General features: G+C 40.9%; 1 protein-coding gene across 19 annotated transcripts in view; it reads right to left on the bottom strand.

The window, feature by feature from the left end:
* Nucleotides 1-19,896, bottom strand: part of DNAH14 (dynein axonemal heavy chain 14) — a 59,400-nt gene extending 39,504 nt beyond the window's left edge. For all 19 annotated transcript variants that reach the window (XR_010114601.1, XR_010114603.1, XR_010114593.1 and 16 more), the window contains exon 1: nt 19,664-19,896. The gene's annotated coding sequence lies outside the window, so the exon portion shown is untranslated. The remainder of the gene's footprint in view (nt 1-19,663) is intronic.
* Between the last annotated feature and the right edge of the window lie 224 nt (nt 19,897-20,120).

Raw genomic sequence — 20,120 nt, 5'->3', positions numbered from 1 at the left:
CATAGTACTGGAACATAGAAATTTACAGATAACATTATGGAAATCACAGAAACAGTACCAAATGTAGACGAGGCTGGGCGTGGTGGTTCACGCCTGTAATCCCAGCACTTTGGGAGGCCAAGGTGAGCAGATCACCTGACGTCAGGAGTTCCAGACCAGCCTGACTAACATGGTAAAACCCCGTCTCTACTCAAAATACAAAAATTAGCTGAGCGTGGTGGTGCATGCCTGTAATCCCAGCTACCTGGGAGGCTGAGGCAGAAGAATCACTTGAACCTGGGAGGCAGAGGTTGCAGTGAGCCAAGATCAGGCCACTGCACTCCAGCCTGGGCAACAGAGCAAGACTCTGTCTCAAAAAAAAAAAAAAAAAAAGTAGATGAAATGTTGATATACAAAAAGTAACCTATCAAATCAGTTAGAAAAATAATCTAGCTAGGAAAAAAAAAAAGCCATAAGGGGAAAAACATGAGATTAGATTAATTTCCTGACTCACACCAAATATACAAACAAAACAAGGACAAAAAAAGTTTTCAAAGTGACTGAAATGTGAGAAGTAAAACTTGAAAACTGAACAATTTTCTGATCTAGAGATAGTGAATAACTTACAAATAAGAATATAAAATTCCAACAACTAAATTGTATTAAAATTAGGAATTTAGGATAGGTGGAGCCAAGATGGCTGAATAGGAACATCTCCAGTCTACAGCTCCCAGCGTGAGCAATGCAGAAGACGGGTGATTTCTGCATTTCCAACTGAGGTACCAGGTTCATCTCACTGGGGAGTGTCAGAAAGTGGGTGCAGGACAGTGAGTACAGCGCACCAAGCATGAGCTGAAGCAAGGGAAGCGCAAGGGGTCAGGGAATTCCCTTTCTTAGTCAAAGAAAGGGGTGACAGATGGTACCTGGAAAATCAGGTCACTCCCACCCTAATACTGTGCTTTTCCAACAGTCTTAGCAAACGGCACACCAGGAGATTATATCCCATGCCTGGCTTGGAGGATCCTACGCCCACGGAGCCTCACTCATTGCTAGCACAGCAGTCTGAGATCAAAGGGTAAGGCAGCAGCGAGGCTGGGGGAGGGGCCCCCACCATTGCCTAGGCTTCAGTAGGTAAACAAGGCGGCCAGGAAGCTCGCACTGGGTGGAGCCCACCACAGCTCAAGGAGACCTGCCTTCCTGCATCTGTAGACTCCACCTCTGGGGGCAGGGCATAGCTAAACAAAAGGCAGCAGAAACCTCTGCAGACGTAAACGTCCCTGTCCGACAGCTTTGAAGAGACTAGTGGTTCTCCCAGCATGCAGCTGGAGATCTGAGAACAGACAGACTGCCTCCTCAAGTGGGTCCCTGACCCCCAAATAGCCTAACTGGGAGGCATCCCCCAGTAGGGGTAGACTGACACCTCACACGGCCGGGTACACCTCTGAGACAAACCTTCCAGCAGAACGATCAGGCAGCAACATTTGCTGTTCACCAATATCTGCTGTTCTGCAGCCTCTGCTGCTGATACCCAGGCAAACAGGGTCTGGAGTGGACCTCCGGCAAACTCCAACAGACCTGCAGCTGAGGGTCCTGACTGTTAGAAGGAAAACTAACAAACAGAAAGGAGATCCACACCAAAAACCCATCTGTACGTCACCATCATCAAAGATCAAAGGTAGATAATGTTCATCAATATCTGCTGTTCTGCAGACTCTGCTGCTGATACTCAGGCAAACAGGGCCTGGAGTGGACCTCCAGTAAACTCCAACAGACCTGCAGCTGAGGGTCCTGACTGTTAGAAGGAAAACTAACAAACAGAAAGGAGATCCACACCAAAAACTCATCTGTACGTCACCATCATCAAAGACCAAAGGTAGATAAAACCACAAAGATGAGGAAAAAACAGAGCAGAAAAACTGGAAACTCTAAAAATCAGAGCGCCTCTCCTCCTCCAAAGGAACACAGCTCCTCACCAGCAATGGAACAAACCCGGACGGAGAATGACTTTGACAAGCTGAGAGAAGGCTTCAGACGATCAAACTACTCCAAGCTAAAGGAAGAAGTTCAAACCCATGGCAAAGAAGTTAAAAACCTTCAAAAAAAATTAGATGAATGGCTAACTAGAATAACCAATGCAGAGAAGTCCTTAAAGGACCTGATGGAGCTGAAAACCAAGACATGAGAACTATGTGATGAATGCACAAGCCTCAGTAGCCGATTCGATCAACTGGAAGAAAGGGTATCAGTGATGGAAGATCAAATGAATGAAATGAAGTGAGAAGAGAAGTTTAGAGAAATAAAATAAAAAGAAACAAAGCCTCCAAGAAATATGGGACTATGTGAAAAGACCAAATCTACGTCTGAAAGTGACGGGGAGAATGGAAGCAAGTTGGAAAACACTCTGTAGGAGATTATCCAGGAGAATTTCCCCAATCTAGCAAGGCAGGCCAACATTCAAATTCAGGAAATACAGAGAACATCACAAAGATACTCCTCGAGAAGAGCAACTCCAAGACACATAATTGATTCACCAAAGTTGAAATGAAGGAAAAAATGTTAAGGGCAGCCAGAGAGAAAGGACGGGTTACCCACAAAGGGAAGCCCATCAGACTAACAGCTGATCTCTAGCCAGAAACTCTACAAGCCAGAAGAGTGGGGGCCATTATTGAACATTCTTAAAGAAAAGAATTTTCAACCCAGAATTTCATATCCAGCCAAAAAAAGCTTCATAAGTGAAGGAGAAATAAAATCCTTTACAGATAAGCAAATGCAGAGAGATTTTGTCACCACCAGGCCTGCCCTAAAAGAGCTCCTGAAGGAAGCACTAAACATGGAAAGGAACAACTGATACCAGCCACTGCAAAAACATGCCAAATTGTAAAGACCATCAAGGCTACAAAGAAACTGCATCAACTAACGAGCAAAATAACCAGCTACCATCATAATGACAGGATCAAATTCACACATAACAATATTAACTTTAAATGTAAATGGGCTAAATGCTCCAATTAAAAGACACAGACTGGCAAATTGGATAAAGAGTCAAGACCCATCAGTGTGCTGTATTCAGGAAACCCATCTCATGTGCAGAGACACACATAGGCTCAAAATTAAGGGACGGAGGAAGATCTACCAAGCAAATGGAAAACAAAAAAAGGCAAGGGTTGCAATCCTAGTCTCTGATAAAACAGACTTTAAACCAACAAAGATCAAAAGAGACAAAGAAGGCCATTACATAATGGTAAAGGGATCAATTCAACAAGAAGAAATAACTATCCTAAATACATATGCACCCAATACAGGAGCACCCAGATTCATAAAGCAAGTCCTTAGAGACCTAAAAAGAGACTTAGACTCCCACACAATAATAATGGGAGACTATAACACCCCACTGTCAACATAAGACAAATCAACAAGACAGAAAGTTAATAAGGATATCCAGGAATTGAACTCAGCTCTGCACCAAGCAGACCTAATAGACATCTACAGAACTCTCCACCCCAAATCAACAGAATATACATTCTTCTCAGTACCACACCGCACTTATTCCAAAATTGACCACACAGTTGGAAGTAAAGCACTCCTCAGCAAATGTAAAAGAACAGAAATTATAACAAACTGTCTCTCAGACCACAGTGCAATCACACTAGAACTCAGGATTAAGAAACTCACTCAAAACCACTCAACTACATGGAAACAGAACAACCTGCTCCTGAATGACTACTGGGTACATAACGAAATGAAGGTGGAAATAAAGATGTTCTTTGAAACCAATGAGAACAAAGACACAACATACCAGAATCTCTGGGACACATTGAAGCAGTGTGTAGAGGGAAATTTATAGCACTAAATGCCCACAGGAGAAAGCAGGAAAGATCTAAAATTGACACCCTAACATCACAATTAAAAGAACTAGAAAAGCAAGAGCAAACACATTCAAAAGCTAGCGGAAGGCAAGAAATAACTAAAATCAGAGCAGAACTGAAGGAACTAGAGACACAAAAAACCCTTCAAAAAATCAATGAATCCAGGAGCTGGTTTTTCGAAAAGATCAACAAAATTGATAGACTGCTAGCAAGACTAATAAAGAAGAAAAGAGAGAAGAATCAAATAGACGCAATAAAAAATGATAAAAGGGATATCACCACCAATCCCACAGAAATACAAACTATCATCAGAGAATACTATAAACACCTCTATGCAAATAAACTAGAAAATCTAGAAGAAATGGATAAATTCCTGGACACATACACCCTCCCAAGACTAAACCAGGAAGAAGTTGAATCTCTGAATAGACCAATAACACGCTCTGAAATTGGGGCAATAATTAATAGCTTACCAACCAAAAACAGTCCAGGACCAGATGGATTCACAGCCGAATTCTACCAGAGGTACAAGGAGGAGCTGGTACCATTCCTTCTGAAACTATTCCAATCAACAGAAAAAGAGGGAATCCTCCCTAACTCATTTTATGAGGCCAGCATCATCCTGATACCAAAGCCTGGCAGAGACACAACCAAAAAAGAGAATTTCAGACCAATAACCCCGATGAACATTGATGCAAAAATCCTCAATAAAATACTGGCAAACCGAATCCAGCAGCACATCAAAAGGCTTATCCACCATGATCAAGTGGGCATCATCCCTGGGATGCAAGGCTGGTCAACATATGCAAATCAATAAACGTAATCCAGCATATAAACAGAACCAACGACAAAAACCACATGATTATCTCAATAGATGCAGAAAAGGCCTTTGACAAAATTCAACAACCCTTCATGCTAAAAACTCTCAATAAATTAGGTATTGATGGGCTGTACCTCAAAATAATGAGCTATCTATAACAAAACCACAGCCAATATCATACTGAATGGGCAAAAACTGGAAGCATTCCCTTTGAAAACTGGCACAAGAGAGGGATGCCCTCTCTCACCACTCCTATTCAACATAGTGCTGGAAGTTCTGGCCAGGGCCATAAGGCAGGAGAAGGAAATAAAGGGTATTCAATTAGAAAAAGAGAAAGTCAAATTGTCCCTGTTTGCAGATGACATGATTGTGTATCTAGAAAATCCCATCGTCTCAGCCCAAAATCTCCTTAAGCTGATAGGCAACTTCAGCAAAGTCTCAGGATACAAAATCAATGTACAAAAATCACAAGCATTCTTATATGCCAATAACAGACAGACAGAGAGCCAAATCATGAGTGAACTCCCATTCACAATTGCTTCAAAGAGAATAAAATACCTAGGAATCCAACTTACAAGGGATGTGAAGGACCTCTTCAAGGAGAACTACAAACCACTGCTCAATGAAATAAAAGAGGATACAAACAAATGGAAGAACATTCCACGCTCATGGGTTGGAAGAATCAATATCGTGAAAATGGCCATACTGCCCAAGGTAATTTATAGATTCAATGCCATCCCCATCAAGCTACGAATGACTTTCTTCACAGAGTGGAAAAAACTACTTTAAAGTTCATATGGAACCAAAAAAGAGCCTGCATGGCCAAGTCAATCCTAAGCCAAAAGAACAAAGCTGGAGGCATCACGCTACCTGGCTTCAAACTATACTACAAGGCTACAGTAACCAGAACAGGATGGTACTGGTACCAAAACAGAGATATAGACCAATGGAACAGAGCAGAGCCCTCAGAAATGATGCCGCATATCTACAACTATCTGATCTTTGACAAACCTGACAAAAACAAGAAATGAGGAAAGGATTCCCTATTTAATAAATGGTGCTGGGAAAACTGGCTAGCCATATGTAGAAAGCTGAAACTGGATCCCTTCCTTACACCTTATACAAAATTAATTCAACATGGATTAAAGACTTAAATGTTAGACCTAAAACCATTAAAATCCTACAAGAAAGCCTAGACAATACCATTCAGGACATAGGCGTGGGCAAGGACTTCATGTCTAAACTCCAAAAGCAATGGCAACAAAAGCCAAAATTGACAAATGGGATCTAACTAAACTAAACAGCTTCTGCACAGCAAAAGAAACTACCATCAGAGTGAACAGGCAACCTACAGAATGACAGAAAATTTTTGCAATCTACTCATCTGACAAAGGGCTAATATCCAGAATCTACAATGAATTCAAACAAATTTACAAGAAAAAACCAGACAACCCCATCAAAAAGTGGGCAAAGTATATGAATAGACACTTCTCAAAAGAAGACATTTATGCAGCCAAAAGACACATGAAAAAATGCTCATCATCACTGACCATCAGAGAAATGCAAATCAAAACCACAATGAGATACCATCTCACACCAGTTAGAATGGCCATCATCAAAAAGGAAACAACAGGTGCTGGAGAGGATGTGGAGAAATAGGAACACTTTTACACTGTTGGTGGGACTGTAAACTAGTTCAACCATTGTGGAAGTCAGTGTGGCGATTCCTCAGGGATCTAGAACTAGAAATACCATTTGACGCAGCCATCCCATTACCGGGTATACACCCAAAGGATTATAAAACATGCTGCTATAAAGACACATGCACATGTATGTTTATTGTGGCACTATTCATAATAGCAAAGAGTTGGAACCAACCCAAATGTCCAACAACGATAGACTGGATTAAGAAAACGTGGCACATATACATGATGGAATACTATGCAGCCATAAAAAATGATGAGTTCATGTCCTTTGTAGGGACACAGATGAAACTAGAAACCATCATTCTCAGCAAACTATCGCAAGGACAAAAAACCAAACACCGCATGTTCTCACTCATAGGGGGGAATTAAACAGTGAGAACACATGGACACAGGAAGGGGAACATCACACACTGGGGCCTGTTGTGGGGTGCGGGGAGAGGGGAGGGATAGCATTAGGAGATATACCTACTGTTAAATGACGAGTTAATGGGTGCAGCACACCAACATGGCACATGTATACATATGTAACTAACCTGCACATAGTGCACACGTCCCCTAAAACTTAAAGTATAATAATAAATAAATAAAATAAAATAAAATAAAATTAGGAATTTATTTAACCTCACTCTAAACAAAATAAAAAGACAGCTGCATACTGTGAAATATTTACAAAAGATATGTAATACACAGTATCCAAAGATAACTACCATTAATTAATTGATATACATGGATGCTACTCCACTCATCCAAAAGTGGGGTCTATTTCTCCTCTTTTTGAATCTGGTCTGGTCTTAGTGAATTCCTTTGACCAACAGAATACTGTGAAAATAATATTAGCCAGTTCCAGGCCCAGCCCTTAAGAGACCTTCCAGGTTTCACTTTCCTTTTTAAAGCTATCCACTATGTGGGAAATCTGACTACCCTGAGATGACCATGACCAACCAAGTCAGCCACATGAAACAGTATGTGGGAAAGCACTAAAGCACTACGCATGTAAGTGAAGCGTTCTTCACTTCAGCCCAGCTCAGCCATCAATGAATGCAGCCAGCTGAATGAATGACCCAATGCCACACAGAGCAGCAAAACTACTCAGCTCAGTCTAGAATCAAGAGAGAGTAAATTGTTGTTGATTGAAGCTACTAGAGTTTAAGGTGGTTTGTCATACAGCAATAGATAACTGAAATAACACTGAACATATATGTGACAAAGGATTCATCTGCATCCATGATTCAGTCACCTCCCACCAGGACCCTCCTCCAACACTGGGAATTACAATTCAACAAGAGATGTAGGTGGGGACACTGAGCCAAACCATATCAAAGAGGTTCACAGATAAAAACTATTGTTCAATATTCTAAGTCTTGTCTTATACAGTGGGTTTGCAGATGTTTATTGCTTGAATATGTTTTTTGATTAGTTTTTTTTTTTTTTTTGAGATGGAGTGTTGCTCTGTTGCCCAGGTTAGAGGGCAGTGGCACGATCTCTGCTCACTGCAAGCTCCACCTCCCAGGTTCACGCCATTCTCCTGCCTCAGCCTCCCGAATAGCTGGGAAAACAGGTGCCCACCACCACACCCAGCTAATTTTTTTTTTTTTTGTATTTTTAGTAGAAATGGGGTTTCACCATGTTAGCCAGGATGGTCTTGATCTCCTGACCTTGTGATCCACCCGCCTGAGCCTCCCAAAGTGCTGGGATTACAGGCGTGAGCCACCATGCCTGGCCGTTTTTTGATTAGTTTTAAAAGGGCCATGCCAAGATCAATGATGACCGGGTATAGGGGAAAAGTACTAGAGTACAATTCAGTGCATCTGAGGGTTCTACTTACTCTGTCAAAATAAAAAGACTAAAAGTGTATTGTTTAACTGGTTTGTTAGACAACAGAAGCCAGAAGACAATAAATTAATACCCTCAAAATGCTGAGAAGTAACTGTCAATCAAGTATTATATTTTTAAAACTGTTATTTCTCTTTTTAAATGAGGTAAAATATACATATATAATTTGCCATCTTTTGCATTTTTACACGTATAGTTCAGTGGTAATAAATATATTTATTCTTCTTTTTCCATTCATCCCCCTCCCCTTCCTGGCCTCTGGTAACTACCATTCTATTCTATTTACATGAGAGCTACCATTCTATTCTATTTACATGAGAGCCACTTTTTTTGCTCCCACATATGAGTGAGAACATGTGTTATCTGTCTTTCTGTGCTTGGCTTATTTCACTTAGCATAACAGCCTCTAGTTCCATTCACATTGCTGTAAACAACAGGATTCTTTTTTTATGGCTGAATAGTATTCCATTTTGTATATATACCACATTTTCTTTATCCATTGATGGGAACTTAGGTTGATTCCATATTTTGGCTACTATGAATAGTGCTGCAATAACATGCAAGTGCAGATATCTCTTTGATATAGTAATTTCCTGTCTTTTGGATATATAATCAGTAGTGGAATTGCTGGATCACATGGTAGATCTATTTTTAGGTTTTTAAGGAACCTCCATATTGTTCTCCATAGTAGTTTTACTAACTTACATTCCCACCAACAGTGTATGAGGATTCTCCTTACTCCACATTCTCACTAGCATCTCTTATTGCCTGTCTTTTTGATACAAGTCATTTTAACTGAAGAGAGATGATGTTGCACTATGGTTCTGATTTGCATTTATTTGATTATTAGCAATGTCAAACATGTTTTCATATGCCTTTTGGCCATTTGGATGACTTCTTTTGAGAAATGTCTGTTCATATCTTTTGTCTATTTTTAATCCTTTTGTTTTTTTGCTATTGAGTTGTTTGAGCTCCTTATATATTCTGGTTATTAATCCCTTGTCATATGGATAGGTTGCAAATACATTCTCCCTTTCTGTAGATTGTCTACGCACTTTGTTGATTGTTTCTTTTGCTGTGTGGAAGCTTATGGCTTGATGTAATCCAATTATCTCTTTTTGCTTTGGTTGTCAGTGCTTTTGAAGTCTTACACAAAAAAACCTTTGCCAATACCTGGATCATTTTCCCAACATTTTCTTTTAGTAGTTTCATAGTTTCAGTTCTTAGATTTAGGTCTTTAATCCATTTTGATTTCATTTTTGTGTATGGTGAGAGATAGGGGTCCAGTTTTATTATCCTGCATAGAGTTATCCAGCTTTCCCAACACCATGTATTGAAAAGACTTTCCTTTCCCCATTGAATGTTCTTGGTGACTTTGTCAAAGATCAGTTGGTTGTAAATGTGTGAATTTATACCAGGGTTCTCTCTTCTGTTCCATTGGTCTATGGATCTGTTTTTATGCCAGTATCATACTGTTTTGGTTACTATAGTTTGGGAGTACATTTTAAAGTCTGGTAGTGTGATGCCTCTGGCTTTGTTCTTTTTGCTCAGGAGGGCTTTGGCTATTCAGTCTTTTGTGGTTCCATACAAATTTTAGAGTTGTTTTTTCTATTTCTGTGCAGGATGTCATTGGTATTTAGCTAGGGACTGCACTGAATATGTAAATTGCTTTGTGTAGTATTGTCATTTTAATAATATTAATTCTTCTGATCCATGAGCATGGAATATATTTCATTGTGTCCTCTTCAATTACTTGCATCAAATTTTCATAGTTTTCTTGTATAGAACTTTCATTTCTTTGATTAGATTGATTTCTAGGTATTTTATATTTTTGTAGCTACTGTAAATAAGATTCCTTTCTTGATTTCTTTTTCAGATTGTTTGCTTTTGGTGTATATAAATGCTACTGATTTTCGTATGTTGATTTTGTAACTTGCAACTTTACTGAATTCATTTATCAGTTCTAACAGTTTTTTTGGTAGAGCCCTTATATTTTTCTAGATATAAGATCATGACATTTGCAAACAAGGTTAATCCGATTTCTTCCTTTCCAATTTGGATGACCTTTCTTTCTCTTGCTTAGTTGCTCTGGCCAAGACTTCCAGAAGCATGTTAAATAAAAGTGGCAAAAATGGGTATATTTGTCTTGTTCTACTTCTTAGTGGAAAAGCCTTCAATTTTTCCCTGATGTCAGCTGTAGGTTTGTCATACATGGCCTTTATTATTTTGTGATATGTTCCTTCTATACCCATTTTGGTGAGGATGTTTATCATAAAAGGATGTTTAATTTTATAAAATGCTTTTCGATAACTAATCAAATAATCATATGATTTTTGTTCCTGGTTCTGTTAATGTGATGTATCACATTTACTGATTTGTGTATGTTGAACCATCTTTACATCTCTGAGAAGAATCTCAATTGATCATGGAGAATAATTTTTTTAATGTGTTGTTGAATTCATTTTACTAGGATTTTGTTGAGAATTTCTGCATCTATCTTCATCAGTGATACTTGTGTATAGTTTTCCTTCTTTGTGTGTTCTTCTCTGATTTGGGCTTCAGGGTAATGCCAGCCTTGTAGTATGGGATTGGAAGTACTCCCTCCTCTTCACTTTTCTTGAAGGATTTGAGTAGGATTAGTATTAGTTATTCTTTAAATGTTTAGTAGAATTCAGCAGTGAAGGCATCAGGTCCCAGGCTTTTTTTGATGGGAGACTTTTTATTACAGCTTTGAACTTGTTACTACCTATTGGTTCGTTGATGTTCTCTGTTTCTTCATGGTTTAATCTTCATGGGTTGTATATATCCAGGGATTTATCCGTTTCTTCTAGGTTTTCCTATTTTTTTTGGCATACAGTTGTTCATAATAATTTCTAATGATTCTTTACATTTCTTTGGTATCAGTTGTAGTGTCTCCTTTTCATTTCTGATTTTGTTTCTTTAGGTCTTCTCTCTCCTTTTCTGGTTTGTCTTGCTGGTGGTTGTGGTTTATCAACTATCAATTTTGGTTCTTTTCAAATGATCAATTTTTCATTTCATTGATCCTCTATGTTTTTTAGTCACTATTTCATTTAGATCTGATCTTTATTATTTATTCTCTTCTACTAATTTGGGGTTTGGTTTGTTCTTGCTTTTCTAGTTCCTTGAGGTACATTATTAAATTGTTAATTAGTAATCTTTCTACTTTTTTTCATGTAGGTATTCATTGCTATAAAATTCCCCATTAGCACTTACTTTGATATATTCCACAGGTTTTGATATGTTATGTTTCCATTTTCATTTGTTTCAAAATTTTTTTTTTGTTTCTGTCTTAATTTCTTCATTGACTCACTGGTCATTCAAGAGCATGCTGTTACATTTCCATGTATTTTTATGGTTCCCAGAGTTGTTCTTATTACTTTCTAGTTTTATTCCAATGTGGCCAAAAAAGATACTTGATTTTGATTTTTAAAAATGTGTTGAGACTTGTTTTGTGGCCTAATATCTAGTCTGTCCTAGAGAATATTCCATGTGCTAATGAGAACATATATTCTGCAGTTGTTGGACAGAACGTTCTGTAAATGTTTGTTAAGTTCATTTGGTCTCAAGTCCAGTTCAAATCTAATGTTTCTTTTTTGATTTTCTGTCTAGATAATCTGTCTAATACTGAGAGTGGGGTATTGAAGTCCCCTACTATTATTGTATAGCAGTCTTTATAGCTAGTAATATTTGCTTTATTAATATGGGTGCTCCAGTGTTGGTTGCATATATTTAGAACTGTTATATCTTCCTGCTGGATTAATTCCTTTATCATTACATAACGACCTTGTTTTTTTTACTATTCTTGACTTAAAGTCTGTTTTATCTAAGTAGGCTACTCCTACTCCCTTTTGGCTTCCATTTGCGTGGAGTATCTTTTTCTATCCCTTTACTTTCAATCTATATGTGTCGTTAGTGATAAGGTGAGTTTCTTGTAAGTAGCATATAGCTGAATCTTTTTAAAATCTATTCAGCTATTCTATATATTTTAAGTGAATAATTTAATCCATTTATGTTGAAGGTTATTGACATGTGAGGCTTTGTTCCTGTCATATTGTGAATTGGTTTTTGGTTGTTTTATATATTCTTTGTTCCTTTATTTTTCTCTTTTTGTTGTTGTGGTTTGGTGAATTTCTGCAGTGGTATCATTTGAGTCCTTTCCCTTCCTCCTTTGTGTGATTGCTTTACCACTGAGTTTTGTACTTTCATGTGTGTTCATGACGATAAATGTCATCCTTTTACTTCCAGGTTTAAGACTCCCTTGAGCACTTCTTAGTGGACCAATTTTGTGATCCTGAATTCCTTCAGCATTTGTCTAGGAATGACTTCATTTCTCCTTCACTTCACTTTAGCTGATATTATATTCTCGGTTGGCATTTTTTTTTCTTTTGGCATTTTGAATATATCATTCATTCTTTTCTAGCCTGTAAGGTTTCTGCAGAGAAATCCATAGTAGTCTAATGGGGTTTCCTTTATAGGTGACAAGGCTCTTTTCTCTCGGTGTTTTTAAGATTCTCTCTTTATCTTTGACTTTAGACAGTCTGATCATAATGTGCCGTGGGGATCTTTTCACATTGTTTCTGCCTGAGGATCACTGAGCCTCTAGTGTCTGAATGTCTAAATCTCTTGCTAGACTTGGGAAATTTTTATCTAGTATTTTGTAAAACAGTTTTCTAATCCTTTCTCTCTTTGCCCTTGGGGATATCAATAATTCATAACTTCCATCACTTTTTGTTGTCCCACGTCATGAAGACTTTGCTCATTCTTTTTTTATACTTTTTTCTTTATTTTTTCTGACTGAATTATCTCAAAACACTTATCTTTAAGGTCTGAGATCCTTTTTTCTACCTGATTTAATCAATTGTTGAAGCTTTCAAATGTATTTTATATTTCCTTCAATAAATTCTTCAGTTCCAGAATTTTTTTTTGTTAATCCTTTTTTTTATTAATTTTTTTTGCACACAAAAACAATAAACATTTTCTAAAAATACATACAAACAAAAAGATGCGTATCAAACATATTAGGAAGGTTGTACATGGGAAGACGGGGAATAGAAATGGGGAGTGGGAATCAAAATAAATGAGAGAGGGACTTTATATGGATCAGTGATAATAACTCAATCCTCTATTTGACGAAGAAGGAGAAGGAAAAGGAAGAAAATGAAAGTGGGATAAAGGATCAGAAAGGGAGGAAAATAGAAAAAATTAGAGTATGACTCCAGGATAGACCTGTTTTGTTGTCACTGAGTTGGTTGGTTGGTTTGTCTGTTGTATTTTTCATATGTTTCGCCATGTTGGCCAGACTGGTCTCGAACTCCTAGCCCAAAGTGATCAACCCGCCTCGGCCCCCCAGAGTGCTGAGACCACAGGCGTGAGCCACCACGTCCAGCCCCCAGATTGCTTCTGGCCTCCATGGTATACCTCCCAGATGGGGCGGTCGGGCAGAGGTGCTCCCCACATCCCAGACGGGGCGGCCGGGCAGAGGTGCTCCTCACTTCTTCCCAGATGGGGCGACCGGGCAGAGGTGCTCCTCATTTCTTCCCAGACGGGACGGCCGGGCAGAGGTGCTCCTCACTTCCCAGACGGGGCGACTGGGTAGACGCGTTGCTCATTTCTTCCCGGACGGGACGGCCGGGCAGAGACGCTCCTCACTTCTTCCCAGACGGGGCGGCCGGGCAGAGGTGCTCCTCATTTCCCAGATGATGGGTGGCCGGGCAGAGGCGCGCCTCACTTCCCAGACGATGGGTGGCCGGGCAGAGGCGCTCCTCACTTCCCAGACGATGGGTGGCCGGGCAGAGGCGCTCCTCACTTCCCAGACGATGGGTGACCGGGCAGAGGCGCTCCTCACTTCCCAGACGATGGGTGGCCGGGCAGAGGCGCTCCTCACTTCCCAGACGATGGGTGGCCGGGCAGAGGCGCTCCTCACTTCTTCCCGGACGGGGCGGCCGGGCAGAGGCGCTCCTCACTTCTTCCCGGACGGGGCGGCCGGGCAGAGGCGCTCCTCACTTCTTCCCGGACGGGGCGGCCGGGCAGAGGCGCTCCTCACTTCTTCCCGGACGGGGCGGCCGGGCAGAGGCGCTCCTCACTTCCCAGACGATGGGTGGCCGGGCAGAGGCGCTCCTCACTTCCCAGACGATGGGTGGCCGGGCAGAGGCGCTCCTCACTTCCCAGACGATGGGTGGCCGGGCAGAGGCGCTCCTCACTTCCCAGACGATGGGTGGCGGGCAGAGGCGCTCCTCACTTCTTCCCGGACGGGGCGGCCGGGCAGAGGCGCTCCTCACTTCTTCCCGGACGGGGCGGCCAGGCAGAGGCGCTCCTCACTTCTTCCCGGACGGGGCGGCCGGGCAGAGGCGCTCCTCACTTCTTCCCGGACGGGGCGGCCGGGCAGAGGCGCTCCTCACTTCTTCCTGGACGGGGCGGCCGGGCAGAGGCGCTCCTCACCTCCCAGACGGGGCGGCGGCCAGGCAGGGGCTGCAATCCCAGCACCCTGGTAGGCCAAGGCAGGCGGCTGGGAGGCGGAGGCTGCCGCGAGCCAAGACCACGCCACCGCACTCCAGCCCGGGCCACACGGAGCACCGAGTGAGCGAGACTCCGCCCGCAGTCCCAGCACTTCGGGAGGCCGAGGCGGGCAGAGCACTCGGGGTCAGGAGCCGGAGAGCAGCGTGGCCAAGATGGCGAAACCGTGGCTGCAGGGAAAGGAGAAAAAGGAGGCTGGCGAGCGCTGGCGGTCCCAGGCAGTCCGCGGTGCGGGGCAGCAGCGAGCCGCGTAGATTACATGCAGCCTGGGTCACAGAGGGAGGGAAAGAAAGAAAGAAAGAAAGAAAGAAAGAAAGAAAGCAAGCCAGTTCCAGAATTTTTATTTGGTTCTTTTCAAAAGAATCTTATCTCCTTAGGGAATTTCTCATTCATGTCCTAAATTATTACTCTGATTTATTTTTATGTTTTAACAATCCTCTTGTATGTCACTGAGATTCTTTAAAATCAATATTTTGAGTTCTATATCTGAGATTTTGAAAATTTTTTTATTAAGAGCTACTGATGGAGGATTACTGTGTTCCTTTGGAGGTGTCATATTTCCTTGCTTTTTCATGTTTTTTATGTTGTTATGCTGATATCTGTGCATCTGGTATAACAGTCACTTCTTCCTATTTTTGAATTTACTTTCATAGGGAAGGACTTTTCCCTGAAGATGTATCTACGGTACTGGCTGGTACAGTACTTTGGCTTTGAGTCTGCGTGTGTGTATTAGTGTGGTCTCCACATGATTTCTTTGGCTGTAAACAATGTTCGTGGCATCTGTAATACACAAGAACACAATAACAACAAAAAAGAACATGGCAGGTCAATATCCCTCATGAACATAGATGCAAAACTCCTCAGCAAAATACTAGGAAACCAAATCCAACAGCACATCAAAAAAATAATACACCATGATCAAGTGGGATTTATACCAGGAGTGCAAGGATGGTTCAATATGTGCAAATCAATAAGCATGATACATCACATCAACAGAATGAAGGACAAAAGCCATTTGATAATCTCAATAAATGCAGAACAAGCATTTGACAAAATTCATCATTGCTTCATGATAAAAACTCCCAACAAACCAGGCATAAAAGGAACATACCTCAAAGTAACAAAGGCCACATAGGATAGACCCACAGCTAACATCATACTGAATGGATTAAAGTTGAAAGCCTTTCCTATAACAACTGAAACAAGATAAGGATGTCCCCTTTCACCACACTCAGTCAGCCTCATACTGGGAGTCCTAGCCAGAACGTTCAGGCCAAAGCAAGAAATAAAAGGCATCCAAGTTGGAAAAAAAGAAAATCAAATGGTCCCTCTCTGTTGATCATATGATTTTATATCTAGAAATACCTAAAAACTCCGCCAAACAATTCTTAGATTTTATAGATGAATTTGGTAAAGCTGCAGGATACAAAATCAATGTACAAAAATCAGTAGCATTTCTATACACTAATAATGACCTAGCCAAGAAATAAATCAAACAGGCAATCTAATTTACAATAGCCACAAAAGAAAAATACCTAAAAATAAATTTAACCAAAGAGGTAAAAGATCTCTACATAGAAAACTATAAAACACTAATGAAAGAAATTGAATATGACACAAACTAATCAAAAAGCATCCCATGCTCATGGATAGGAAGAATTCATATCATTTAAATGAACATATTGCCAAAAGCAATTTACAGATTCAATGCAATTCCTATCAAAATACCAATATCATTCTTCACAGAATTAGAAAAAAAAAAATCCCCCAAATTCATATGGAATAAAAAAAGAGGCTGGATAGCCAAAGAAATCCTGAACAAAAAGAACAAACCTGGACGCATCACATTACCTGACTTCAAAATATATTACAAAGCTATAATAACCCAAACTGCATGGCAATGGTATAAAGAGAGACACACAGACCAATTGTACCAAATAAAGAACCAAGAATTAAAGCCACATATTTATAGCCAACTGACTTGCAACAAAACTGACAAGAACCTACACTGGAGAAAGCATACCCTTTTCAATAAATGATGCCTGGAAAACTGGACAGTCACATGCAGAAGAATGAAACTGGACCACTATCTCACCATATACAAAAATCATCTCAAAATGGATTAAAGACTTAAATGTAAGATCCAAAACTAGGGAAAACTCTCCTGGACATTGGTCTAGGCAAATCATTTCTGACTAAGACCTCAAAAGCACAGGCAATAAAAATAAAAATAGACAAACAGGACTTAAACTAGAAAGTTTCTGCACAGCAAAACCAATAATCAACAGAGTGAAAAAACAGCCTGTTGAATGGGAGAAAAAAATTGCAAACTATTCATTTGACAGGGAGCTAAGATCCATAATATACAAGGAACTGAAACAACTCAACAGGAAAAGCACAAACAATCCCATTAAAAAGTATGCAAAGGACATGCATAGACATTTCTCAAAAGAAGACATGTAACCAGCCAATAGGTATTTGAAAAAAATGCTCAACACCACCAACCAGAGAAATGCAAATCAAAAACCAGAATGAGATATCATCCTACCCCAGTCAGAATGGCTATTAATAAAAAGTCAAAGTCAAAAAATAACAGATGTTGGTAAGGATGTGGAGAAAAGGGAACTCTTATACACTGTTAGTGGGTATGTAATCTAGTACAGCCACTATGGAAAGCAGTAGGGAGATTTCTCAAAAAACTAAAAATACAATTACCATTCAATTCAGCAATTCACTACTGAATATCTACCCAAAGTAAAAGAAATCAATATATAAAAGGAATACCTGCACTCACACATTTATTGCAGCAGTATTCACAAAAGCAAAGATACAGAATTAACCTAAGTGCCCATCGATGGATGAATGGATAAAAAATGTGGTACATATATACAAAATGAAATATTATTAAGCCATAAAAAAGAATGAAATCATATCATTTGCAGTAACATAGATGGAACTGGAAGTTATTATCTTAAGTGAAATAAGCCAGGCACAAAAAGATAAATATCATGTTCTCACTTATATGTGGGAGCTACAAAATTTGAATAAAATTTAAGTTTAAAATTTGAATAATATATGGAGGTAGAGAGTGGACAAATAGATAACAGAGACGGAGAAGGATGAATGGCAAGAAGTGGGAGGATGAACAGAAGTGGGCTTAAGGGTACAAAGACTCAGTAAGATATAAGGAATAAATTCAGTGTTTGATAGTGGAGTAAAATGTACTTAACAAAAATATATTGTACTCAGGTCATGGACAACCTAAGTACCGTAATTTGGTCACTACTCATTAGACACATGTACCAAAATTTCTCATGTACCTCATAATCTGGTACAAATAAAAACATTTAAATGCAAAAATAAATTTTTTCAATAATAAATCATAGCTTCTTGTAACTTTTTTACTTTATAAACTTTCTTACTCTTTTGTAATACTCAGCTTAAAACACACATTGTACAGCTGTACAGAAATATTTCCTTTCTTTAAATCCTTATTCTATTAAGCATTTTTCTATTTTAAAATTTTATTTTACTTTTTAAACTTTTTAATTATAAACTAAGATACAAACACACACATTAGCCTAGGCATAGACAGGATCAGTATCACCAATATCACTCTTTCAACTCCGCATCTTGTCCCACTAGGTCTCTGGGGTAGTAACACATGGAGCTGTCATCTCCTATGATAACAATGCCTTCTTCTGGAATATCTCCTAAAGGACCAGCCTAAGGCTGTTTTACAGGTAACATTTTTTTAATAAAGAGGAGTACACTAAAATAATCATTAAAAAGTATGGTACAGAGGCTGGGCGTGGTGGCTCACGCCTGTAATCCCAGCACTTTGGGACGCCGAGGTGGGCAGATCATGAGGTCAGGAAATCCAGATCATCCAGGCTAACACGGTGAAGCCCCGTCTCTACTAAAAATACAAAAAAAATTAGCCTGGCATGGTGGAGGACGCCTGTAGTCCCAGCTACTCCGGAGGCTGAGGCAGGAGAATGGTGTGAACCCAGGAGGCGGAGCTTGCAGTGAGCCGAGATCGCGCCACTGCACTCCAGCCTGGGCGACAGAGCGAGGCTCCATCTCAAAAAAAAAAAGTATGGTATAGTAAATACATAAGCAAGTAACATACTCATCTATTATTATCAAGTACTATGTACTGTACATAATTGTATGTGCTACTCTTTTATGACTGGCAGCACAGTTTACAACAGCATCACCACAAACACATAAGGCCTTGACTATGACATCACTAGGCGACAGGAATTTTTCAGCTCCATTATAATCTTATGGGACTACCGCTGTTATGAGGCACATGACTGTATATGTACATATATTTCCTAGCGTAGTCTATCCCACAAATGCAAGTAAAATACCCGTTAGTGTCCTCAATGTAATTCATCAACTTCTTAGAAAAGTTATATCTCTACATACAAAATCACTTATAATCATCCATATATATTTGTGTTAAGTGTATATATGTATATATTATACAATAAGTGATGGCAAGGTTTTTCAAAGAGCTCATTATTCGTTTATAAATGGAAAATTAAAAAAAAACTTCAGAAATATAGGCATAGAAGGGAACGCGGCCTGCCTGAGGGAGAGCAACTAACGAGACCCTCGCGTTGAGAGCAACTAACGAGACCCTCGCGTTGAGAGCAACTAAGAAGACCCTCGCGTTGCGAGCTCCTGCGTTCGCGGCTCCCAGCATGGCGGCGGCGGCGCCGGCGCCTGGTGGATGCGCCAGCATCTGCCTGGTGAGGGTTCCGCGCGGGGACTGGGAGGCGCTCCCACAGCAGCTGAAGGGGAGCGCAGGCACTCCGCGCCCACGCAACCCTCCCAGTGCAACACCGGCGGCCCCACGCGCCGCCCGCCCGCCGAGGCTCCGCCGACCGCTGGCAGGAAGACGCAGACGACCTTACCCGCCGCGCCATGGTCCGACGGCCGTTGTGGCCCTTCCTGGAAGCGGCGAAGGTCCGGCCCGCCCACGCCGGAGAACGCCAGACGAGGGTGAATGGGAGGGACCGCGCAGCAGAGCCCTACCACGCTAGGCTCCGACGCCTCCTACCCGTAACCCCCTGACCAAGCACCACGCCTGCGCCCCGGCGAAGAGGCCAGAATGGGGGAGGGGTCCTGAACGCGGCGCAAGGGATCCTGGGTGCCGAGCAGGTGAGGAGGGGCCTCGGCTCAGGCGAGTTTCCACCGCGGGTACGCGGCGGCCCCTGACGTGACACCGACGGTACTGGGGATAAGGGGGGTGTTGAGGGTGCAGAGTGTGGCCCAGAAGTGTGCCCTAAAGGCAGATCAGATATAGTGCCCAAGTTAAAGACTCTAGTATGACCTTTCTACCGCCTGCATGCCTACCTAGGTATGGCCTAA

Source organism: Symphalangus syndactylus, chromosome 19 (assembly GCF_028878055.3).
Source record: "Symphalangus syndactylus isolate Jambi chromosome 19, NHGRI_mSymSyn1-v2.1_pri, whole genome shotgun sequence".
Taxonomy (NCBI): Eukaryota; Metazoa; Chordata; class Mammalia; order Primates; family Hylobatidae; genus Symphalangus; species Symphalangus syndactylus.
This window is presented reverse-complemented; position numbering and strand designations above follow the sequence as displayed.